The 27,067-nt window shown below is 39.2% G+C and overlaps 1 protein-coding gene and 1 pseudogene across 25 annotated transcripts in view; both read right to left on the bottom strand.

Annotated features, from left to right (window-relative positions):
* ELAVL2 (ELAV like RNA binding protein 2) overlaps window positions 1-27,067 on the bottom strand; it is a 171,746-nt gene that overhangs the window by 88,854 nt on the left and 55,825 nt on the right. The window lies entirely within an intron of this gene.
* On the bottom strand, window positions 10,404-15,977 carry LOC110255437 (annotated as a pseudogene).

Below are 27,067 nucleotides of genomic sequence, written 5' to 3'. Positions count from 1 at the left end.
CAAGTCCCGTAATTGTATAAATGAACAATGTATATGAGCACACACACACACACACATATATATATCTTATTTATTTATGCATATATACACCTACTTCGAAAGACTGAAGAGAGGCAACATCCATCTGCCCCAGGCTGAGGTAGAAAAGGGAGCAAATGTGTAACCCAGGACAATTTTAAAAGGAAAAAAAACACAAACATACATCTAGCCTTTGATTTATTCCTACTCTTGTAAGAAGGAGAGGGGGTAAAGGGGTTGTTTTCTTTAACAGCTTCAATTATACACGTATAATTTAGACAGATAGTATGTCAAAGGCTTCACAAATTCTGAAGTGCTATTATTTATCATTGCTGCACAAAGGAAGATGTATCTTAAAGTGTTAGCATTAGAGAATTTGCCTGTCTTTTAGGTTAAGGCAGAGTTTTGTTTTGTTTTTATGTCTAAAGGGACAACGAGGTTGCAGAGTTGTGTTGGGAGCTTTAGCATGAAAAGAACACTGTGGACAGAAAGTACAATATACAGACTGCCCAATCATAACTGTCAACTCCTATGCAGGGCCACTGAAGTACGCTATGTTAAACTACATTTAGGACGTGGTCACAAGAGGTGACTAAGGAGGATTAGAATTTTTACCTCAAATGCTGCACTTTTCAACCCCTGACCTCCAAATGCTACATTTAAGTACATAGGGTGCTAATAACCTAAATGTTTCATATCAGAATTTCAGCCTATTTTAATTTACCTTTTTTTCAAAAAAAAAAAGGAGGGGGGCACACCTTCAGCATATGCAAATTCCTATAGGCTAGAGGTCAAATTGGAGCTGCAGCTGCCAGCCTACACAGACACAGCAACAAGAGATCCCAGCCTCATCCAAGACCTACACAGCAGCCTGTGGCAATAGCAGCCCCTCAACCCACTGAGCGAGGCTAGGGATTGAACCCACATCTTCATGGATAGTAGTCGGGTTCCTTACTGCTAAGCCATAATGGGAACTCCCTAATTTGCCTTACTTTAAGTGTTTACCACACACACACACACACACACACACACACGCACACACGCACACACGCACACACACATGCACACAGGAAGAGTACACATGCATTCCATCCTCCCCAACTCAGTCCTTTCATGATCAGCTGCTTAGCCTCTTGCATTTTTAATATTTAAGATTAGAAACTGCTTCCTCACTGTTTTTGCTAAGAACTCCAAAGATGACACAAATTTCTTCTGTAGATGCAGATATATATATTATTTACAATACAATGCAGAAGTCTCATCTAAGATTATACTCTAGAATCCAGTTTGATAATTTGCACCCTAAGAGGTACTGCATGGTGTTACAGTTTCTACAATTCATAGATCATACACATCCACACACAAGTCTATGGTCTCTCGCCAGCTTTCTCCTATCATGATTTTCAAAATGACTTTAATTTAAACATTTTCTAAGCCTGTACTAACCCTGGTTTTAAGATCATGTTAAATAAGTTTGGGATATACACAACATTACATATAAAATAGGTAACAAGGATCTACTACTATATAGCACAGGGAACTATAGTTGATACTTAGTAATAACCTATAAAGGAAAATAAAACTGAAAATGAGTGTGTATGTAGACACACATACACAAATTGAATCACTCTGCTACACCTGAAACTAACACAACACCGTCAATCAACTACACTTCAATAAAAATAAAAAGTTTTTAAAAAAATGTTATGTTTCATAACAAGGTCCTACTGTATAGCACAGGGAATTATATCCAATTTCCTGGGATACATATTATAACAGACACTTTGCTGTAAAGCAAAAATTGGCACAACACTCTGTAAAACCAACTATAATTTTTTTAAATGTTCTTCCTAAAAATTTTTAAAAATTAAATTTTAAAAGATCATGTTTAAAGAAAATAAAAATAAACAGAGCACCCTCCTGAACTCTCCAAAGGATTTGTGTATCTTTTGCTACAGGAAGTAGATTCAGATGATCTGCTTGCCTCTTATAGTAAAATTTAGTGAATCCTATGATTGATAGAGGGTAGGGAAAAGTAGCATTTATTGATTCCTCATTCCAAACAAGGCTTGAAACTACGTATTTTACATACAAAATCTCATTTAATCCTCTCATGTACTATGTATATTAGCTTCCATTTACAAATGAGGAGTTCAAAACTTCAAGAGTCTATACAGCTATTAAATAGAGAAACTGGGATTTGTAACCAGTGCTCAGACTCCATCTGAAGCCTCCTACCCTCATGTCTGCCTTCCTGGCTTGTCCCTTTCTCCAATCCACCCTCTACTCCACTGCTAGAGACCTACCTAAAAACAGTCAGCATCTCACAATCATTTCTTTTTCAGGCCATCACTGACCCCACACTGCCTACAAAGGAACATCACAGGACTTGACCTGGTTCCTCCCTACCTCTAGGTGGGCATGCCCAGCAACCCATGCCCACCACTCCACATCACACACGAGGCTCTATCAATCTTCCAGTGGTTCTGCCCACGCCCAGGCTGCTTGCCACTGTTACTCGAACACTCTTTTCTCCACCCACAAGAGTCTCACTACCTTTCTTCTCCTGGCAATGGAAATATCCTCAGCACATGAAAAGGAGGCACAACGCCTCCAGGAAGCCCTCTGTGAACCACTGAGTTGAGCCAGATACTCTTCCTCTGTGCTTTTATTAGCCTACACTCACCTTTGTCTCTTCAGCCATCAATGTGCACAGGGATCCATGCATAAAAGAGCATCAATGCCATGAAATGCAATTTCAAAAAAAAAAAAAAATTCCATTTATTTATGGGATTTTTCATGTGACTACATTCCTGCCAAGCAGGAAATCTTCCATTGCAACTCTGTATACTTGGGAGGAAGGTAAACTTACAGTAGTAGGCTGTCATGCCGTATCACTAACATAAACACACCTCTCTTTCCAAATAAACCTACTAATTCTTACAAGCTTAAGTGTCAGGTGAATCAGCTTTTAAAGAAATTCCTAGCTAAAGGCCTTCATTAAAACAAAGCAAGCCTTGGAAAGGAAGAGAGGGAAACACAGGAATGATCCATTGTCATCACATCACAGTTCAAAAAAAGCAAACTTTACCAATGTGAAAAAAAACCAAGACCACAATGGAAGGTAATAAATAACACCTCTCCTCCAGCCCAGCCAAGGTCTCAGGAAACTGGAGTACAGATAAAACCACCCACAGCCAAAAAAGAAACAATCCTGATTGACTGGATGTGACAGGCACACACGACTAGATGCTAGCAAAACAAAGGTACACAAAACAGATTCATGTTCACCCCTCATGGAGCTTCTCCGGAACACACCTGTGCACCCAGAGAAATCAAAGACTCCCAAGGCAGTATTAAAAAACTCACAGCCAGTGATGATAATCTCTCTGGATGACCTATGCTAAATATTGTGCTAAGAAAAAGATAAAGGGCAAAATCACTGCTGCCATGGAAACTACCACCACTAACTTAAACATCTGAGTTTGGACATATATTTGAGCAGAAATGAAGCATTTTGCTTTCCAATGTTTAAAATGCTACAGGATAATTGTACACAGATTTCCCATTTAAATATTCATCTAGATTTCTGCCTGGTTATGAGAATTTGAAATGTCAAAGAAGTACAAGCTGAAAAGTTCTCCTAGTATAGTACTGCTAGAAGCTTCTTGATGCCCATTTCCTGCTATACTGTTTTTCTAATATAAAGAATAAGTCCTTTATTTCGGGATTTGGGGGGTTTTTTGTTTTTGTCTTTTTGCCTTTTCAGGGCCGCACCTGTGGCATATTGAGGTTCCCAGGTTAGGGGTCTAATCAGAGCTATAGCTGCCGGCCTACACCATAGCCACAGCAACACCAGATCCGAGCTGCGTCTGCGACCTACATCACAGTCATGGCAACGCCAGGATCGTTAACCAACTGGGTGAGGCCAGGGATCGAACTAGAAACCTCATGGCTCCTAGTCAGATTTGTTTCTGCTGCGCCACAACAGGAACACCAAGATTAAGTCCTTTAAAAGAATTCCCTCAGGCCCAGAAATAAACCCGCACACCTATGAACAACTAATCTTCAACAAAGAAGGCAAGAATATACAATGAGGAAAAAAGGCAGTCTCTTCAGCAAATGGTGTTGGCAAAGCTGGACAGCAGCATGCAAATCATTGAAGTTAGAACACACCCTCAAGCATACATAAAAAAAACTTCAAACTGGCTTGAAGTCTTGAGTTTAAGATAGGGCACCATAAAACTCCTAGAAGAGAACATAAGCAAAACATTCTCTGAAATAAATCATACCAATGTTTTCTTAGGTCAGTCTCCCAAGGTAACAGAAATAAAAGCAAAAATAAACAAACAGGACCTAATCAAACTTACAAGCTTTTGCACAGCAAAGGAAAACATCAAAAATACGAAGACTAGAGTTCCCATCTTGGCGCAGTGGAAACGAATCTGACTAGGAACCATGAGGTTGTGGGTTCAATCCCTGACCTCGCTCAGTAGGTTAAGGATCCAGCGTGGTGAGCTGTGTGTAGGCCACAGACGCAGCTCAGATCTGGCATTGCTGTGGCTCTGGCATAGGCCGGCAGCTATAGCTCTGATCAGACCCCTAGCCTGGGAACCTCCATATGCCATGCGTGCAGCCCTAAAAAGGCAAAAGAGAGAAAAAAAAAAATGCAAAGACTATCTGTGGACTGGGAGAAAATATTTGCAATGGACAAAGACTTAATCTCCAAAATATACAAATAGTTCAAATAACTCAATAACAAAAAAACCCAATCAAAAAATAAGCAGCAGACCTAAACAGACATTCCTCCAGATATACAAATGGCCAAAAGAACATAAGAAGATACTCATGAAAATATACAAATGGCCAATATGAACAGAAGATACTAATCATCACTAATTATTAGAAGAATGCAAATAAAAACTACAATGAGGTACCACCTCACACTGGTCAGAATGGCCATCATAGTCTACAAATAACAAATACTGGCAAGGCTGTAAAGAAAAGGGAACCCTCCCACACTGTTGATGGAAATGTAAATTGGTGCAGCTACTATGGAAAACAGTATGGAGGTTCCTCAAAAATCTAAATATATAGAACTACCTTATGATAAAGCAGTGCTACTTCTGGGCATATATCCAGAAAAGACATGATGCATGCACCCCAGTCTTCACTGCGGCACGATTTACAATAGCCAAAACATGGAAACAACCTAAATGGCCATCGACAAATGAATTAAGAAGATGTGGTGCATATATAATGGAATAATTCTCAGCCATAAAAAAGAGTGAAATAATGCCATCTGTAGCAACATGGATGGACCTAGAGATTATCGTACTAAGTGAGGTAAGTCAGAGAGAGAAAGACAAACATCATATATATGAAACATAAATAGACTCACAAACATAGAGAATAGACTTCTGGTTGCTAAAGGGGGGTCCAGGGTAGGGAAGGATTGGGATTTTGGGATTAACACATGCAAACTAGTATGTATATGGTAAATAACAAGATCCTACTGTATAGCATAAGGAACTATATTCAATATCCTGTGATAAACCATAAAATATAAAAAATATATTTGTATAACTGAGTCACTTTGCTGTATAGCAGAAATTAACATAACATTGTATACAGACTATGCTTAAATAGAAGTTTTTTTAAAAAGAACTCTTTTAGTACTGTAGATTTACTGCATCAATTATTTGGCAGTAAATACACAGTATTTTACTGCTGAGACAAGATTTTCAGCAAGTACCTACTACGTAACCAGTAATATAATAGTACAGAGCAGTTATGACTGCAATCTCTTTCAGGCCAGCCTAAAAGGAAAGAAAATTTTACCAGCATTTACTACTTCAATCTCCGGTGAATTTAAAAAAAAATTAATTAATTAATTAAAAAAAAAAAAAAAAAGGAGTTCCCATTGTGGAGCAGCAGAAATGAATGCCACTAGTATGCATAAGGACTCAGGTTCTATCCCTGGCCTTGCTCAGTGGGTCAGGAATCCAGTGCTGCCGTGAGCTGTGGTGTAGGCTGCAGATGCAGCCTGGATCCCACATTGTTACGGCAGTTGTACATCCGATTCGATCCCTAACCTGAAAACTTCCATATGCCACAGGTGTGGCCCTAAAAAGCAAAAAAAATTAAAATTAAAAAAAAGAGAGAGAGATTTTCAAAGCCATCCTTGAGGTGATGGCTCCAATCCCATATTTTTTTCTGTAAAGAGAGTGGAGATCTACTCAAGTACACTCTCAGACATATTTTAAAGAGTTTCTTGACTGGATTTTGATTGCCAATCTCTAGTTAAGAATCATGACTATAAGGGAAGTAGAATGGTTTCAAAATGTGATTTTCTAGGAATTCCCTGATGGCTCAGCAGTTGAGCATCAGCAATGTCACTGCTGTGGCTCAGGTCACTACTGTGGTTCAGGTTTGATCCCTGGCCAAGGAATTATGGCCACAGGCACGGCCTCCCCCCCTTCCCCCCCCCCCCCCGGCCAAAAAAGTTATTTTCTATACCCTTAGCTCCACTCCAGCCAGCAGGCTTTTTAAAGCCAACTTATCTCAGGCTATAGCCCAAGATTCACAACAAAGATCAGGGGACAGCAGGCCTTGGAACTGAGTTCAGGAATCAGAATACCTATTCTTCATTCTCTATTTCAAAATGAGCAAGGACAGAGGAAGAGAATCATCGAGGTAGAAGCAGGAGTAGTAAATTAAGACTGGAGAACACTTCCACAGCATTGGAACACTCATTAAAGTGAATTTCACTGCCATCAGATCAAGAAAGTACAATTACTATGCATCACTGGCCAAGAAACAGCAGTGTTTCACCAAAGTAACTTCCTGTTCTAACAGAAAATGACCCATATCTTGACCGGCTGGACTAAAGATGATTGGCTTCCTATATGAAGTAGTAACTAAAATGCAAACAAATGAGCTCTCTGATCCATCCATTAAGGATGGCTACACAGTAACTATGGCCTACTCAACATAGCCAACAGAAATGACAACAGCCAGGTGACCACTTCCTGACATTCCTTGTGGCATACTGCACCATACACCAAAAGACATGGTGAAAAACACCCCACAGTGGCTCTGACCAGCAGGAAGAAAACTGGAGGGTCAAAGTCTTTTTTTTTTTTTTTGTCTTTTTAGGGCCACACCTGCGGCATATGGAGAGTTCCAGGCTAGGAGTCCAATCAGAGCTATGGCCGCCGGCCTACACCAGAGCCACAGCAACTCGGGATCCAAGCCGCATCTGTGACCTACACCACAGCTCACGGCAACACCAGATCCTTAACCCACTGAGTAAGGCCAGGGATCAAACCTGCAATCTCATGGTTCCTAATAGGATTCATTAACCACTGAGCCATGACAGCAACTCCAAACGTCTTTTTAATTAAAGTAGTAACACATTCAAATAAATGGCATCAGAAGATCAGAGTTAATAAAACCAAAAATAAAAGACGGCAATGGACATCACTTACTTTATGCATAAAGTTAAAAAGAGGTGAAAGGATCACATCAAAAACTTATGAGTAAGCAAAGGTGCCAAAAAAGTCATTAGTAACCACATACAATCATGCACATGCCCCCTCGGAGGAAAGCCAAGAGATGGATGAAACAAGTAGTCAGGCAATGACCCTTCCTCAAGTCCTCCAAGCCAGTCACAACTGGATGCCAAAAGCTGGATTTAATCTGCAAACGTGTTATTTGGTCTACCTAATGTCTTTTTTATAATTAGTAGTGTTCCACATTTAAAACTTTACCAATTTTAACAATTTCACATTTATAAAAAAAAAATCCTGGCTTTTCTTTAAAGAACAAACAGAGAATTGGCAACTGAGGCCACATTCCCAGAGAGCTACTAGCCAGCAGGTCACCCTTCAAATGGAGCATATTCTCTACATTCTCCCAGTACCAGCATTTCTCTTCGGCCTGAATGCCCTGGTTGCCACAAGGGCTGGACCTCAAGTAAAACACGGGAGCCTGAAGGTCAAACATGCTGAAGGGTGCAGTTCTTCTACCATGATGACAACGAGGCTCAGAAGACCAAAATATTGGCAAGTGGGTGGGGGGGTGATATAAATAAGAATCTCTAGCATAAAATGCTATGAAGCATCACTGGAGAAAAAGCACAAGGATACATTAAAGGTGGCTGGAGTGAAATTAGTCTTAACTACTTTTAACACATCATGTTCATCTAAACAGGATTTTTAATTTTTGACCTATGAAATAGTCCAAGGAATAAGCATAACAAAGGGGAAAAAAACGGATCAATTCCATCCTAGTATGGCTGCCATATACATTCAAAGAACTCCTAAAAGCAGATCTATTTTGGCATGTTATATGCTACCCTCGATTGGGATTAACTAAAAGCCATCTTGTCCATGCAGAATTAGGTATATACTGTCCCTTCCAAAGGTTGAGGAGAAAGTTAATCTGAACCTAAGTATTTTGATACCAGAAAGAAGGGGAAGGGCATATTAAGTGCTTTGTCCCCAGGATTCGGGGCTGGTGGGGTGGGGGGCAGGGGTGATGATCCACACACAAAAAGATAAAAATTACCTTGCATTATACCAGCAGCCCTTGAATATATAAATGTATAAAATATAAAAACATTTCAAAGTCATCTTCTCTAAACACTGTCTCATGACATACCACGAATTACATTTTGGAGGTAGAACAGAGGGTAAGTAGGGACAGAACAAAAGTGTAAAGAGGTCTGTCTTCACACTTTCTCTGCTGCCTTCAGTTTACCCAAATAGATTCCGGGGAAAACCTGTTTCAAACCTGCAGAGTGGGCAGGCAGTGGGGACAAAGGCGATCCCTTGGCCTGCAGAAAACCCTGCCTGAAGACTGGCTGTTTTCTCAGTGGGGTGAATGCCCCAGTTGGGAGGTGCCTGGTGGAATGAACCACAAGGGGGTAGACTGAATGCATTCTTCCATGGCCCCAAAACTGCTATTTTGTTTCCTCTATAAATTTTCAAAGAACTGAAAAACTGTCCCTAGTCCATTTGGCAATATCAGAGCAATTACAATTTGGTTAAAATCCTAAAGTAATTGACTTACCATTCTTTCTAATTCCCTAGAAGTAAAGAATTCTCTAAAAATAAAGGTCTGGGAGTTCCCGTCGTGGCGCAGTAGTTAACAAATCCGTCTAGGAACCATGAGGTTTCGGGTTCGGTCCCTGCTCTTGCTCAGTGGGTTAACGATCCGGCGTTGCTGTGAGCTGTGCTGTAGGTTGCAGACGCGACTTGGATCCTGCGTTGCTGTGGCTCTGGCATAGGCTGGTGACTACAGCTCCGATTCGACCCCTAGGCCCGGGAACCTCCATATGCCGTGGGAGCGGCCCAAAGAAATAGCAAAAAGACAAAAAAAAAAAAAAAAAAAAAAAAAAAAGGCCTGAAAAAGGGCAATGGGTTACACCACCCAATGCCTAATAATGGTCTTCCTCACCCTCCCCACAAGAATCTCCTGAACTGAGAACTCTCTCAGCATTAAAAGTTTTAGTAATTTCAGACTAAGAGAAAACTGTACTTTCACTTCTTCTCCTTAACTAAAAGCCACAGCTAAAAATAAAAAGCCAGAGGAACTAAAAAATTGAGGGGTTTATAGGGCACATTAAATTATGCTCTATCAACTGCCAATCTTTAAGGTTGCAGAGTATTACTTTAATGCTATTGATTTTTTCCCCAAAAAAATCCACAGTAATTTTCCTTAAAAAAAAAAAAAAAAAATTCCTCATGAACTTCCAATCCACTCTCTATAATAAAGTAGAGGCATGAGTTCTTAAACGTTCAGAGTATCAGAGTATACTACCCATCCACTTAACCAAAATGTAACCCGGGTCAATTTTCTCTTCTTCCAGGGTTGTATTATAAAACATGAAATGGAAACAGACCAACATCTGGCATTAAATATTTTACATTTATTTACTAATCCAGTATGAGATTCCAAAACAAGAAAGTAGTCAAACAATAAGAACTTATTAAACAAAATCTTCAATTCTCACATTTAAACCCTGACTAGTATTACCTTCTCCTCTGATTGTTAATCTTTAATGTATGCTTTCAGCTTAATAAACTTGGGAAAACTAAATACCTCCAATTTGACAAAAGTTTTTAAGTACTGACTCCTTATGGGTCTCTGTGTAATCAATTTACTATTTTGGTCAACTTACTATGTATGACCTTATAAAAGTTAAACTCTAGAATACATGATTTGGAGTTCCCATCATGGCGCAGTGGTTAACGAATACTACTAGGAACCATGAGGTTGCAGGTTCCATCCCTGGCCTTGTTCAGTGGGTTAAGGATCTGGCATTGCTGTGAGCTATGGTGTAGGTCGCAGACACGGCTCGGATCTCAAGTTACTGTGACTCTGGCGTAGGCCAGCAGCTACAGCTCCAATGAGACTCCTGGCCTGAGAACTTCCATGTGCTGCAGGTGTGGCCCTAGAAAAGACAAAAAAAAAAAGAATACATGATTTTTCAGGTAAGATACACACCTCTTATCTCACATTAGCCATGCTGGCCCACACCAAGATTCTTATTATATTCTTAAGGGCCAAGATTACAGAAATGGACATATTGGATCAATCTGCACTCAAATCAAAATTATCAGTGTAACACTGAGCAAGAAAAAAATTGCATCCCTTTGTTTTAAAAGCTTCAGTTCAGTTCTTCAGAATAGGTAAAGGATGGCCAGGTAAGTCAAGGTAAAGAAAAGACACATCTCAGTTCTGTATAGCATTCAGGGGAAATTTGGAGTTTAAGCTTTTGCCATCAAAGTTAGGCTGGGAATTGACCTTGGCGGGCAATTAACTCATTTCTAGGTTCAAATCTGACAACTAATGAGGATATGGAAACACTGGAAAACAACAGTAAAACCTGCTGCAACGTCCTAATTGTATTTCTTGGTAGTTTCTGACCAATGACAAATTTTTAACCTAGTAACTTCCCTGCCTTAAAAAAAAAACCTTAGATTTTTTTTTTCCTCTGCCTAAATAGCAGGGTTTTCATAAGAAGTTAATGAATAAAATACCTTACAAAATTTTAAGATATTATGCAAAGCAGACTATTGCTCTTAAGACACTAAACTTCTAGAGAGTTGCTTTCTTCTCTCCTGTTTTCTCTTCTAACAGCACATTTCTAATTTGTGCTAAGGTCAAGCTGTTATTGTAACTCAAGAAATTCAAGTTAACAAAGATATACACACCAATGTCCTGCATATGGACCAGGCTATGCTTTCTTCACTCTGTCCAAAAATAAATAAATAAGGCCAGGTTCCTCCTTAAATTTACCTGCAATCAGACCAAGAACTCACATACACTAAGTTCCAAGTACCAAATATTTAAACTATCACAGCAGACAGAATAGACAAATTAAGTAAAGTTTAACATAAAAAACGTTTAATCAGATTTCAAGTCAAAACAATTTCTTGTTAAATAGTCAAAGCTGATGTTCAGATGCCAATTTAGGAACCATGCACCAGAGATATCCTGTGATAATTAAAGTACACCATCGGCATCTGCTCAAAGCCTAGCATAATGCTTAACACAGGGTCTTAGCATAGCCAACAAATTGACAGTTACCTATAATTAATGTTAAATGTTTGTATTCTTGAAAACAGAAGAGATTAGGCCATTTTAGAGAGCTAGAATTATCAACTAAAATAAGCCTAAAGATGAAGGGTATGTAGCATACTACACAAGAAAATCACTTTATACAGCCAAATACCTTCTGGTAAAGTCTACTGAAGAAGCAATCCTACCTGAATAAATAAAGAAACATATAAGCCTACCTACCAAAGAGAGTCTACACACAAGCCTAAAGCATAACTAAAGATGAAAACCAGAGTTCTTATTGTGGCTCAGAGGTAATAGACCCAACTAGTATCCATCAGGATGCACATTCAATCCCTGGCCTCATTCACAGGGTTAAGGACCCAGCACTGCCGTGAGCTGCAGTGTAGGCCATAGATGAGGCTCGGTTCTGGGCTATGGTGCAAGCCAATAGCTGCAGCTCTGATTTGACCCCTAGCCTGGAAACTTCCATGCCATAACTATGGCCCTAAAAAAACCAAAACAAACAAAAGATGAAAACCCCAGAGCACTGAAGGGAACAGGAGCGGGTGGCATGGGAAGACAGGCAGGAAAGAGGCCAAATTGCTTTGATACTTCTTGTACATGCCTTACCAGCTCTTTTCTTCCCTTGCAGCTTCTCAACAAGCCCTCATCCCGTTTCCCACTTGAGAGCTCAGATGAGTCCCGAAATAGCCCAAGATACTAGCAGGTACATATCGGGCTTGCATCCAACAAACTCATACCTGCAAAGGGCAAGAAATACCTGGAAATGTATTCCAATACTTAGGAAAGGTAGCCCAATCGCTAATCTCTTGTGGATGGAGGCATCCCACACCCAGAGGGCACACTGGGCAGAACTATCCTTACCTCATCTGTTAACCTTTACTGCTCAAATGAAAATAACCAAAATAACGTAAAATAACTGCTTAGAGGACCAAGGATGATGGATGACAGCAAGATCTCAGCTGAGGAGTTCCCTGGTGGCTCAGTGGAGTAAGGATAGTGTTGTCACTGCTGTGGCACAGTTTCAATCCTTGGCCCAGAGACTTCTGCATGCCGCAGGAACAGCCAAAAAAATTTTTTTACTTAAAGATTTTTTTTTTTAAATTTTAAATCTCATCTTAAAACGCAGGAGCCACTTAAATAGAGTGACTCCAAGCAAAACCAAAGAAGTTAAACTGAAGAAACACACATAACAGCAGATAGCATGACAAACCTGTACTATTCTGGACAACTACAAGTGGCCATGCCCCAGCTGATAAACAAGGAAAGCCATTATGGAAGAAGAGGCATCAGGGATCCTATGAGATGGAGCTTTCAAATAAGGCTTGAGTCACAACTAAAAGGACACAGAAAAAAATAGATGTGCCTCAAATAAACACATTTGAAGGACACAGATATTCACATTCATTCTAATATGCAAATCCTTGTAACATGCAGGACCCTGTGCTGGGTACTCTACATGACGTAAGCAAGGTGTTCCACTTAGTGTCTAGCAAAAAGGGAACACATGCAGAACCATAACATAAGACACAATCTGGTACACGTGAGAGAAGGGATTATATCTCAATGACAAAGGGGGGGAAATCAGAAAGGTTCAGAAAACAGAAAGGACATATGCACTAGGCTATCCATTGTCATGTGTTCACACAGGTGATGAGACCTTGGATTCAGCCATTTACTAAATGCCTACATTGAGAGTCCACAAGACAGGCACTCAGGGAACTTAAATGTGAGAGACATTAAACAAGGAAAAGGACAAAACTATCATTTAAAACTGTAACCCACGCCATGAAAAAAAAAGAAACAAAACATCTGTGTGAATAAAGTGGGGAGGGTGATCAGGAAAGACCTCCCTAGAGCAGTGACATTTAAACTGAGACCTAAAGATAAGGAACATGTTTCAATATATGTAACACTTGTCTTTTTGGAGGGAAGGGATGGTGCCAAGCTGGGTGTTGGGTGGGGAGGAACAGGAGACAATTGCAAAGAAGATACAACCTGTGCCTTGAGGAAATCTCATCCTAGGGAAGCAGTCCCCTGCAGAATGTGGAAGCTCAGTAAGCAGAATCTTACCAGTATGGAACCTCAAGAATCTAAGGAGACCAACCAGCTCAATCACTCCTTTTTTTTTTTTTTTTTTTTTTTTTAAATGAAGGAAATAAAGTCCAAAGATTGGCTCAGAGTCCTTGAACTAGGCAAGGGCACTAGCCTGTTAACTCTCATTACTATGCACTGCCTATTTGTTTGTTGCTTTGTTGTTGCTGTTTTTTTTGTTTTGTTTTGGTTTTGGTTTTTTGGGGGTTGTTTTTACATGCAATGTAAGTGCTTTATTAACAGTACATCATTCTCACCCTCAAGGGCCAAGTGGTCTTTCCAGACATCCAGGACCCAGTCACACACAAGTTCAGCGCAGCCTCTGAGCCTCTCGCTCTTACTCCAAAAAGGTGAGCATGTTACTCTCATGAACAGGGCCTTTCATGTTTCGGATGATGGAGCGGCTCATGTCCACGAATTCTACTCAAATCTGTATGCACTGTTCCTGTGAACCAGTCCTGCCCAGAATCTTGTTGATCCTGGCAAGCTTGATGGACTGCACACGACCTGTGCCCATGATGGCAGCACAGCGGCAGCCAGGTGGAGAGCTGCCCATTAGTTTTTTAATCAGAAAATTCATTTGGGAAATCAGAGCTTGGCAAACTAGTAATGTACAAAGGATGCTTAATATCTGTAGGGGAAATAAGGAAACATATAAATGCCAAGCACTTCACTAGACATTGTGGAATAATCTTCCCTGGTCAAAACAAAATGAGAAATGTGAAGTGAAATGTATTCATTTTTTCCTCTGACTTTATGTGCATCCTACTTTTGAGGTATCTAAGCATCCAAGAAATGGTGATAATAGAGATTCTGTCAGATTTTTTCAATGCCATTCCTTGCAAAAAAAAAAAAAAAGTTGGCAAATTTATCAGTCCCCTCCCCCTAATATACTTATTTTTTTCTTATACTCACCTGAGAAATACAAACATTGAGGGACAACTGTTACAAAGAGTAGGGAGAATGTGGGGAGCCACTATGAGGAAAGTTCATAGCAGCACTGTTCCTTAAAGCAAAAAAGGGAAAACAACTCCAGTGCTCATGAAAATAAACAGAGGATAAATAAATGGTCATACATTCACACAACTGAGTATTATTCAGCAGCAAAATAGGAGGGTGCATGCAGAAACCAAAGTATATTATAAACTAAGAATTTTAATCAATTTAATTCTGTGTCCTCCCGGACAAAAAAGGACTTATAAATCTTTTAAGTTATTACAGCTTTCCTTAGTCAAATATAGTCAAAAAGAAGCACTAATTTCTAATCACATATTTTTTTATTCTTACATTATACTTTAAAGATCAACAAAAATAACACAGGCAGGAAATGCTCTTCAAGTAGGAGCCACTATAGCTCACCCCTCACTGTCTCATGTCTGATCAACCCAAAACTTCCACCACAAACACCTTCAGTCCAAACACAGAAACCTGAACCTATTCTGCCAATTAACAGCTGTTCAAGGTTCAAGTCAACCTGCAAACAGGCATTTCTAAAGCGTACAACCAAGTTCAGCCTGAGTAGAACTGTAGGTTAAAAGTAGAGAGAGGAAACGGGGAAAAGAGTTTAAGGGATTCTGCATAGAACTGGTAAGATACTAGGTCCCACTTGAAGGAGGTTTCTCTCAACCTTTTTACTTTAATTAACAGTCTCAAAGAAAAAAACAGTGACCTAAGTAAGAATTTTATACCTTTGGGCCCTGAAGGTCACCCTGAAGAGGTATTCTCCCAAAAACACAGACTGATGCGGTGTAAGAACAGCATGGCTGGTCTTTAGTGATGCTTCGCTCTATTTTGGACACTGTCTCAAGCTTACTGAACTTGAGAGATTTTGACATCTTTCAAGGACATCAGAAACATTTTTGTCTGTACCAGAGCATTTATCTCTATTACTGAAGAAAAGTCACCTTTCAGAACTGCCATAAAAGCCCACATCAGGTGCTGTTAATAAAAAAGTAACACAGAGCAGTAGTAGTTTAAAAACACTTTTCCATTATACACAAGGAAAGTCAAGGTGAACTTTAAGAAAGTTAAAACCTTGATACCTAATTTTATCAAAGTAATGTAAGCATTAAAGATACAATTTACATCGAGGCAAACTAAATAGCTCAGACTGTTCTAAGCAAGGAACCTGGATGGATGCTTATTTCATACTGAAATTTATAAGACATGAATGATTTAGAAATATACATGGACCCTGAGCTACTGAAACGGTGTCAACCCAAAGGTGATTACTGACATATCAGAAGAATAACAATGGCAGTTGAGGAAGAGTCTCTGACTCTCAAAAAAAAAAAAAAAAAAAAAAAAAAAGGTGGTTCAGAAAAACCCATCTTTCAAAAATAGAGAGACAGTTATCCCTTTCAACTGGTGTTGATCTGCCCTTTATCACTGGAGATAGAATATATCACTCAGAAAGTCACCCTGAAGCTGTAAAAAGCTTAGGGGGAAAAAAAAATTAAAACTTCAGGTAAAGATGGGACTAGCAACTACTGGGACAAAAAATAAAGGCATAAATGTTCAAAAAGTATATTAGCTGGAAATCTGCAGTGGATTCAGTAACAGTCTTTAGTGGCAAAAGTGAAAAAAAAAAAAAGAAAAAAGAAAGGCTTTTAAAAACTTAAGCCACTGAAATTTTTAAATGACAACCACATGACCCAGTTTACTTCTCTATTTGAAAAATTCTGATGCTATATATCTATTTTCTTTGGGAGCTTTCATGTCCAATATATTTTAAGAAGTAAAGGTACCCTTTTACTTAAGTACACAATGGAATAAGACATTACTGAGAACTTTGGAACTGTAAACAAATTTTAACGGGAAAGACATATTCAAACACAGGAAAGGCAATCCATAAATGGCAAATGTGATAAAGAAATTGGGCATTTGGAAAAGGAAGACAACACTGTTGGATAGGCTAAGAAAAACATCGGCCATTATTCATTTAATTTAGGGTGTGTCAGGCAGTGTGCCAAACCCTTTTCAAGAGCACTATCCCCATGCAATCCTAACAACCTAAGGAAATGGGTCATTTTATCCCTATTTTTCAGATGAGGAAATGGGCTTAGAAAAGATTAACTTGCCCTGAACTACAAAACTTGCAAATCCAGGTCTATCAGACTGTAAAGCACATGCTCTTTGCACCACTTCAGTAAAGCAGTTCAAACAACCATTGCCTGGCTTCACTCCAGACCAATTAAATAAGAATCTCTCTCATAAGGGCCCATGACACTGGGATTTTTTAAAGCACCTCATTTGATTCTCATGTGCAGCCAAGGTTGAGAGAAGCTGCAAAGACCTTCATAAAACAAGCGGAATCTCAGCTGGGACATACAAGAATCAAATAATCAGAGAAGGGAAAAGCACCTAGCTTTGGGGAGAAAAGAGCACTGTGAGAGTCAGTGAAGTTGCAGAGGCAGAGCCAGGCCAGAGATGACATCCAGGGAGAGTCTCACCAGAGCAGTGAATAAAAAGGCAGAGAAAGTCAACTGGCATCTTTTTGCTGACAGCATAAGCAAGGTACAGGCCAGGAAATTGTACTTAGAAGATTCTTGTAAGAAAGGGGGCACAAAATGATTTTTATAACTAATGTGACAAAAGGGCTATGAGTGTTAGGAAGATAAGAAATAACTGTTGACTAGTCTGAAGCGAATGAGCAGACTTACAAAATATAGGAAGGGACAGATAATGAGCAAAGCTTGCTGAGCAATCAGAGGTATGTAGTGGTTATAACCATGAGCTCTGCAGTGATCCTTTCTAGCATTCACCATTCTAAGCTTCAATTCCTTCATTTAGAGCATGGAGAAAATAATTACGTCATCTTGTCCACTTCGTGGAAAGAATAAATGAGAAGACAACCCAAATAAAATAGAGCATCTGTATTCTAAAAGTATAAGAAAATAGTATCCCAATTTTCTTCCTTCCTACCAGTGAATCTTGAACGGCCTTAATAGTTTTAAAGACTCAGTAATGTAAAACAGAAGCTTGGCCTGCCTATTTAATTTCTGTATCGCTCTAGGTCAGTACCCAAAGAGCTGAGATGAAGTCGTTTAAAAAATGGTAATTCTGGAGTTCCCGTCGTGGCTCAGTGGTTAACGAATCCGACTAGGAACCATGAGGTTGTGGGTTCGATCCCTGGCCTTGTTCAGTGGGTTAAGGATCCGGCATTGCCATGAGCTGTGGAGTAGGTCGCAGACGCAGTTCGGATCCCGCGTTGCTGTGGCTATGGCATAGGCCGGTGGCTACAGCTCCGATTCAACCCCTAGCCTGGGAATCTCCACATGCTGTGGGAGCAGCCCTAGAAAAGGCAAAAAGACAAAAAAAAAAAAAAAAAAAAGAAACGAGATTTTGGGAGTTCCCGTCGTGGGGCAGTGGTTAACGAATCCGACTAGGAACCATGAGGTTGCGGGTTCGGCCCCTGCCCTTGCTCAGTGGGTTAGGGATCGGGCGTTGCCGTGAGTTGTGGTGTAGGTTGCAGACGCGGCTCAGATCCCGCGTTGCTGTGGCTCTGGCGTAGGCTGGCAGCTACAGCTCCGATTGGACCCCTAGCCTGGGAACCTCCTTATGCTGCGGGAGCGGCCCAAGAAATAGCAGAGGAAAAAAAAAAAAAAAAAAAAAAAAATGGTAATTCTTCCTAAAAGGTAAGGTAGAATGTACCCCCCTACAAGTGATGGTCATTTTACAGATGGTTAGTGAACTGATATTTTAAGTGATATACTAACTTTATGATAATTTATATACAAAAATTATCTATTAAAATATACTCTGTGCCCTCAACTGAATTCTTAGGGACAGGTATTATTTAGGAAACAACTCTAGCAACAGGATTGGTCAAACTTTTAATTATTTGTCAAAATAACCTGTACAATTTATATAAATAAAGCTTGGTAATCTGCAAGATTTCCCAATTTACTTTTATTTTCATATACCACACTTTGTCCTAAGATAATCTCCCACACACTTAGTGGGTAATCCTTTAGCTACATAATCTTTAAACCCACACTATGAATGGCAAGAAATTGCTTCCTTACTAATTTGTTTTATTATACAAACTATCATGTCCAATCATTATGATGAGTTGGTTACTAGAAAGGAATTTGGGTTCCTTCTCCAAGAAAATAAATATCCTTAAAAAGAGGGGAGGGGAGGCAACATGAGGAAAAAAATAGGGTATAGATATAAAAAGAGTAAAACTTTCTACTGTTCAAGTCTTTACTAAGCATAGCTTAACAAATTAGAAAAAAAGATATTTAAAGGTGTTTTTAAGAGCTGTGTTCTTTTAACCCTCTCTTGACTATATGGATATAGGGCAACTCAAAGGAACCCATATTTCTAGAGTGAAATAAGGGAGTTCCTATGTGGCTCAGCAGTAATGAACCTGACTAGAATCCGTGAGGATGCAAGTTTGATCCCTCGCCTCTCTCAGTGGATTAAGAAACCAGCATTGCTGTGAGCTGTAGTGTAGGCTGAAGACTAGGCTCAGATCCTGCATTGCTGTGGCATCAACCAGCAGCTGCTTCGACCCCTAGCCTGGGAACTTCCATACGTCTCACATGTGGCCCTAAAAAGCAAAAATAAATAAATAAGTAAATAATTGCACTAATTTCCAATTCCTAAAGCCAGTTTTCACAGAGAAACACTATAATGCTTGGGTAACTCTTAAAGATACACATAAAATGGTGGTTGTTGGAAGAAGGGACAAAAGCCTTTTAGCAAGTGAGAAATTTTCTACTAAATCATTCTTTGGCTAGAAAACCATTCTAAAAGAAGTAAAGTGTCCTACTGCTGTTCTCCTGTTTTGTACTGGAAACAAAATAGATCTAACAGTTATAATGAATTCCAGGGAGAGATCAGAGAGGGAATCCTGAAACTGAGAAAGATTTTTGGTGAAAAGGGTAGGAGAGAGAGAAGGGGCACAAAAATAGACTGAAATGCCTGCTTTTGATGAAAGGATAGTTGATATTTTCACCAAACCATTTGAGTCCACATTTGCAGAGACAGACATTTCCCCTTCTGCGCCTGCACAGGTAAAGCAAAAAATACATTTTTGGCTTTGGAATGGATTTTCTTCTTAGGATTAATTGCAGGCATATCAGTTGCCCTGGGAGTTTACTTTCAAACAAAATGAGGCCAAACTAAAAACCTAACAGAAGGAAATGGGATAATTTCCATATCAGGCTTCATCCTATTCTCACAACTCAATCTCACAAACACCTATAAACCTCAGCCAGAAGAAAACTAGAAATCCTGCTGCTTTCACCAAGGTTGAGATCTCTCAGAGTTACCCTAAAGAGGCAGGAAAGCAACAGTTAAGCTAGGACGGGGCCTATAATTGCAAACTAACTAGCCAGTAATATAATTAGTGTTAGCCCTTTATCCCCAGAGCTTCAATTTTTTTTTTTTTAAGCTTCTATATTAGGGTTCCAATGTTAACTTTCTTTTTAAACTTGAAAACCAGGGCCCTCACTATGAAGATGTGATTTGCAGATGTGTGCTCTGGGTAAGGACACAAAGGAAGACAAGCAGAAGATACCCCAAACCTCATATCTCTTAGCATTTCTAACATAAATATCATGAGTTCCATGATAAACACTTGACCTCTTGATGTTCTCCAAGTAAAGGGGGTCTTAGAGTTGCACAGACACTTCAAGAGACATTTCAGGTAAAACACTGCCAAGACTCTCTTTACACCAGTGGCAAAAGCACAATGTCTTTTAAGTACATGTTCTGTTTAAGTAGCTTTCAAAGCATAAGCACCGTGCCTTGGTCAGACTATAAAATTATAGAGATAAGACATCGACTGCACATCAAATGTTAAAATCTAACTTTAAAGGGTAGAATTGGTCAGAAACTGATGTACAACGTGAAAGAGGGAGGAACTCTCCACGTGGAAAATGCCCAATTCCCTGGGTGGGAACAAGAAAAGAAGCCTTTGACCAGTGGTAAAGATCAGAAAGCACTTCTCTTCTGCATCAGAAAAATGAAAACCACAGATCAGAAATGCAGAGGAAAGAGATAAATTTCTCCTTATCCCTGGAGGAATTAAATACCTCTACTTCTGTCATGGTCTGAAGGTCTCTCCTGAAATTCATACATTGAAGTCCTAACCCCCAGTGTGACTGTACATGAAGAAACGGAGTCTTTAAGCAGGTAATTAGGGTTAATGCTGTCATAAGAGTGGGTTGCAATCTAACAGGACTGGTGCCCTATAAGAGAAGGCGGATTCATCAGAAGTATAAGCGTGTTAACTCCAGTGAGGATACAGTGAGAAGGTGGCCCTCTTACAAGGTTAGAAGCAAGGCCTTACCAAAAACCAACTCTGCCATCACCTGGATCTTGGAATTCTGGCCTCCAGAACTGGAGGAAATACATTTCTTTAGTTTACTAAACAACCCAGGATGCGGTATTCTGTTATGGCAGCCTGAGGAGACTGATACAACCCCTAAACTAATTCTCTCTCTTGATTATCTTTTTCTTCTTAATGCTGCCACCCAACCTTCACAGACTCCTGGTATTTGAACCTTGAGTAATTACCCACTAAATCACACCTCCCTACATTTGAATTCACAACCATTAATTTTCCCCTCACTACCACTAACATCCACTCTTCCATCTACTGAATAGCTGATTTACAGTTTTGTGCCAATTTCGGCTATACGGCATACTGACCCAGTCATACATACATATACACTCTTTTTCTCAGACTATCTTCCATCATGTTCTATCCCAAGAGACTAGGGTATAGTTCCCTGTGCTATACGATAGGACCTCATTGCTTATCCATTCTAAATAGTTTGCACCTACTACAAACTCCAGACTCCCCACCCAGCCCATTGCCCCCTAACCTAGTTTCACTTCACAGAATAGCCATCTTTAACAAGTCTATAAATAACAAATGCTAGAGAGGGTGTGGAGAAAAGGGAACCCTCCTTCACTGTCATGGGAATGTAAATTGGTACAACCAACCTCCCATATTCCATTTCTCAGGACACAAGGGCAAGCCTTTATCATCACATACATTGCTTCTTGCTACCACCCCCCACCCCCATCACTTACATTTCATCTCAAACTGGCTTCAACCTCCCAAGAACAACAACTTACTCTTTCACCTACTCAAATACCATCAACTGCATACACACAGGCATGCATTTAAGGGCCTTTTCAACTTTATAACTTACCCACCCTAATGTTTTCTTCCAACCTCTCAGACAAAACCCTGCACAAGGTCAAAATGACTAGTAGCCATTCTATGAATACTCTCAACTTTTCCTATTTCCTTGTTTTTCTCACTGTTACAACAACTTAGAATGTCCTCTCCACTCAATTTTCCTCTTTCTACATGGTGGCTGAAGAGAGAAGTTACTGAAGAACATTATACAATAGGTATGGCAAAACCTTCTACTCTAAAACGCTGCTCTGCCACACAATTATTATTCCAACAGGCTTTTGGCCCCAGTAAGGCATCATGCCAAGGTCTCATACAAGATCTTAAAGATGGTACCATGCAGTAAAAGAGAAATAGGAAATATGAAACCACAAATTCCATATCATATCCATAATATATCTAGACTATTTCCGGTTGAGAGTAGGGAGGAGAAAATTCATCAGTTTTCAACTGGCCCTTGAAAACAGGCATTTGAAATAAGACTACATGCTCTACTTAAAATCAATGACGTTTAACTTTCACACCACATAAAAATTTCTGCCCTACATATGTAGAAAATGGGGGAGATCATTCATAAATAAAATTCAGGAAGCTTCCAGAAACTCTTACCTCACCCTAAATCTTATCCTAAGTATCACTTAAGGTCCAGAGAGACCATGAGACACATGAATTCGAGCTCCAAGTTCAACCAGTTCTCCTCTCAAACCCACTGCTTTATTTCCAAAGCCATCACCTATACAGCAATGAAACTTTTAACTAACAGAGTGTCTCTCAAATTTTCTCAATTTTCAATGATTCCTTCCCCTGTCAATTCTCAAAAGAACTTCCCAAGCCTCATCAACCCTTTTTCTGAGGACACATCTGAGCTTCATAACCTACATTATATCCTTATTGATTTTTAACATGCAGGAGACAAAATAAAAACAAACCAAAAAAAAACCAGCAGCATGCCAAGATGTCCACAAATTGAACACCTGGCTTTTAATTTTATGTGCCCCAAATATCCTCTGTCCTATTCTCTGGTCTTTGCACCTTCATACTTTAACTGATATTTTCTCCACTTGGTGTCTTCCCTCCCCTGGTTCCAATTCACACGCATGCTTATTACTATAAAAATATCATGCACCTTCAAGTCCCTCCTTCCTTTTAAAATTTACCCTCCAAGGTACCTTAGAAAACTATACATAGAACTACCATATGACCCAGTAATCCCACTCTTGGGCATATATCCAGACAAAACTTTCCTTGAAAAAGACACATGCACCCACATGTTCATTGCAGCACTATTCACAATAGCCAAGATATGGAAACAACCTAAATGTCCATCCACAGATGAATGGATTAAGAAGATGTGGTATACATACACAATTGAATACTACTCAGCCATAAAAAAAAGAATAAAATAATGCCATTTGCAGCAACACGGATGGAACTAGAGACTTTCATACTAAGTGAAAATAAGTCAGAAAGAGAAAGACAAATACCACATGATATCACATATCTGGAATCTAATACATGGCACAAATGAACCTTTCCACAGAAAAGAAAATCATGGACATGGAGAACAGATTTATGGTTGCCAAGAGGGAGAGGGAGGAGTTAGATGGATTGGGAATTTGGGATTAATAGATGCAAACTACTGCCTTTGGAATGGATAAGCAATGAGATCCTGCTATATAGCACTGGGAACTACATCTAGTCACTTATGATGGAGCACGATGATGTGAGAAAAAAGAATGTATACATGTTGTGTATTTGGGTCACTATGCTGTACAGTAGAAAATTGAAGAACACTGTAAACCAACTATAATGGAAAAAATAAAAATCATCATAAATGAAAAAAAATAAAGAAAAATAAAATTTATCCTGCAAGAGACTTTTTTCCTTCTCATGCACTCGAACATAAAGAAACTTTTAAGACCTCACCAATAACTTTAGTTGTAAGTGGTAGTTTTATATAGAAACCTAGCCAGAGTAGAAACTTAAATCAGAGGAGCCTCAGCTCTACTTCTCCAAGCCAAATCTAGTACCCTATAGTCCCCTCACACTGTGCACAAAAATAAACTCAAAAAATGGCTTAAAGACCTAAACATAAGACAGGACACCATAAGACTAGACCATAAGGCAAAACATTCTCTGACATAAACTGTACCAGTATTTTCTTAGGTCAGTCTCCCAAGGCAATAAAAATTAAAACAAAAATAAACAAATGAGACCTAATCAAACTTCCAAGCTTTTGCACCCCAAAGGAGACCATTAAAAAAAAATGAAAAGACAACCTAAGGAATGGGAGAAAATAGTTACAAATGATGCAACAAGGGCTTAATCTCAGAAATATACAAACAATTCACCTTTCAACAAAAAATATGTATGACTAGGTCACTCCGCTGTACAGGGGAAATTGATACAACATTGTAAATCCAATATAATAAAAAAAATTTTTTAATTTTTAAAAAGTTTCCTATAGTCAGTGGCACCCAGAGACACTCCAGTGTTGCTAATTAGCACACCAAGAGCACTCAAGCTGCTTGATGAGCTTATCTTTCCCATTCTAACTCAGTGAAGGGACAGAGAAATGATACCAAGCAGATCTGGGTCCAGAATCAGAAGCAAACTGATACTGTAATATCCAGGGACTTCCGTTTAACTGTTTAATGTTTTCTAGTTTCCTGGAACACCAAGTGCCCAGGAGGGCTGGGCCATCAGCTTCCCATCAAAGGCGGGAAAGAACCACCCACTTTCTAAGACAGATTGACTGTTAAACACATGTACAGCAGGCCTCTCAAAAGGACAAAAGGCAAGCTGTCCTGCCAGAGTGCTTAAAAGCTTCTGAGGACAATTTTTTTAGGAGGTGAAAAGATATATCCTAACCCATCCTGGATACATAGCACCATTTCTCAAATTTAAGACTAAGACAGCTTTTTATTTTAAAAAATCTTATAATTTGAATATTCCAAAATACCAATCCTTTTCTTTCTTTTTTTTTTTTTGTCTTTTTTTTGTCTTTTTGTCATTTCTTGGGCCGCTCCTGCGGCATATGGAGGTTCCCAGGCTAGGGGTCCAATCGGAGCTGTAGCTGCCAGCCTACGCCAGAGCCACAGCAACGTGCGATCCGAGCCGCGTCTGCGACCCACACCACAGCTCACAGCAACGCCAGATCCTCAACCCACTGAGCAAGGGCAGGGATCGAACCCGCAACCTCATGGTTCCCAGTCGGATTCGTTAACCACTGCACCACGACGGTAACTCCTACCAACCCTTTTCAGATCAAATAATTACATTCGTCAAACTGGACTAATTATTAAAATTACACAAAACCTGTACAATCAATCCCTGGTGTTTAAGAAAATCATTTTAAATTTCAAGTGGTTAGGAGCTCCCTGGTGGCCTACTGGTTAAGGATTCAGTGTTGTCCCCGCTGTGGTTCATAGTCAATCCCTGACCTGGGAACTTCGGGCACAACCAAAATTAAAAAAAAAAAAAAAAAAGTTCATGTGGTTAAACGAACCTAAACTTTTCAGTGCCAATACACCAACCATTTGGCATTGCTTTCTAAAATCTGGGAGGTTTCCTGGCCAATGAAATACAGATGAAATATGGCAGTAATGTTTCTACCCTCTACTGCTAAAATTAGCAGAGAGCCAGGAGCACATTGTCAGGTATACATAACTCCTAAAAAAGTAACACTTAACAAAAGCTTAAAAGATTAACAATTCTCTTTAATCAAATTCTCCCTCTTACCTTGTTTTACATACACATACACACACATACAAACACACACCCTACATATCAATAGCTATCAAAATAAACTATAGGATAAAACAACATTATTGCTCCTTAGATATCAGAACACACTTCTAAGCAATATTTTCAAAGCCAACAACCTTGAAAAATCAAATTAAACCCCTATCTTCAAAGACCATAAGAGTAATAGGCCCATGATCAAGTGGGTAATTCATGTCTTTACATTTTATATAAAGATTCCTAAAGAGTCCAAGATCCTACCAGTGACTATTTAAGTAACTGAAAAAGCAAAATTTAAGCATAGACAGTAAGTTCATGGTCATTAACAGCATATAAAATCACCCCAAAGGGAACGGGACTTTTATAATACACAGAACATCTTACACAGAGGAGAACTTTTCAACTGCCAGTATTAGGAAGGAATTTAAAATCTCAAGAGTCCAGGTATTTAAGAAAAACATGTTTTTGTCCACTACAAAGCTGAGACAAAGTAAGACATTTAATGGCAATGTGTCTCTGCCCTGAAAACTGATTTATTGCTATTTAGCATTTTCAGGGAAGTATTTCCAAGAGTTAACCAATAGTTTTTAATATTGACTCCTTTTCACAACCTGCTCTGTGGTACCACCACCTCCTTACAGATCAAGGGAAATGCTTAAATGCATGCTTAAATAACTTACTTGACCACAATATTTTTTCCCACCCAGTTATGGAATATTATACAAAGGAAATATACTCATTTGGTTTTTATATTTTTCTACTGAGTCTTAATTTTAGAAGAAACAAAACTACAAAGAATAAAATACTTCAATAATCCAAGAAAGAATGATGAACTTTCCAGATCTTACTATAGGAGTGCCTAATACAAAATCAAGTGTTCAAAGGGTGATAAACGTGAAAGCGTAACTCTGGTTCACGCCTTGGCCTCACAGCTTTCACTGAGTTATTAGGTTTCGGTTATTTACAAATTTGGAAGCTTATTACATATAAAAGCTCTTAGTTCCAATAAGCTCTGGATAACTTGCTATCTCCATTTTAAAAGCCTCTTCTTCACAATTACCATCCATTTGAAGAGTGATTTGACCCATACTCTGTCCTTTGAGACATTACATAAAAGGACTCTCACCTACTCAAAAATCAATCTTTTCAATTAGATGAAAACTTAATGAAAGCTGAGATCATCCTGATGAAAGCAAAATACTGCCAAAAGGCAAAAAACAGCTTCACACTAACGGTAAACTCACAAAGTTGCCGGATTATAATTCTGCTACCTAGTCATTACAGTCCAAAGATCTGTGATCTACTTCACTGGGGCAATGATTTTCTGTAAGTAAGGTATTCAGGACTTGCAGGGAACCTTGACTCTACCATTGTCAAATCTACATGCAGACTGGTTCCCCCAGAACAAAAAGGCATTTAGTCATCATTTCTATATTTAAGTCTCTTCAAAACAAAGAG

Source organism: Sus scrofa, chromosome 1 (genome assembly GCF_000003025.6).
Source record: "Sus scrofa isolate TJ Tabasco breed Duroc chromosome 1, Sscrofa11.1, whole genome shotgun sequence".
Classification (NCBI taxonomy): Eukaryota; Metazoa; Chordata; class Mammalia; order Artiodactyla; family Suidae; genus Sus; species Sus scrofa.
Note: the sequence above shows the minus strand (reverse complement) of the source record. Positions and strands in the feature narration are given on the sequence as shown.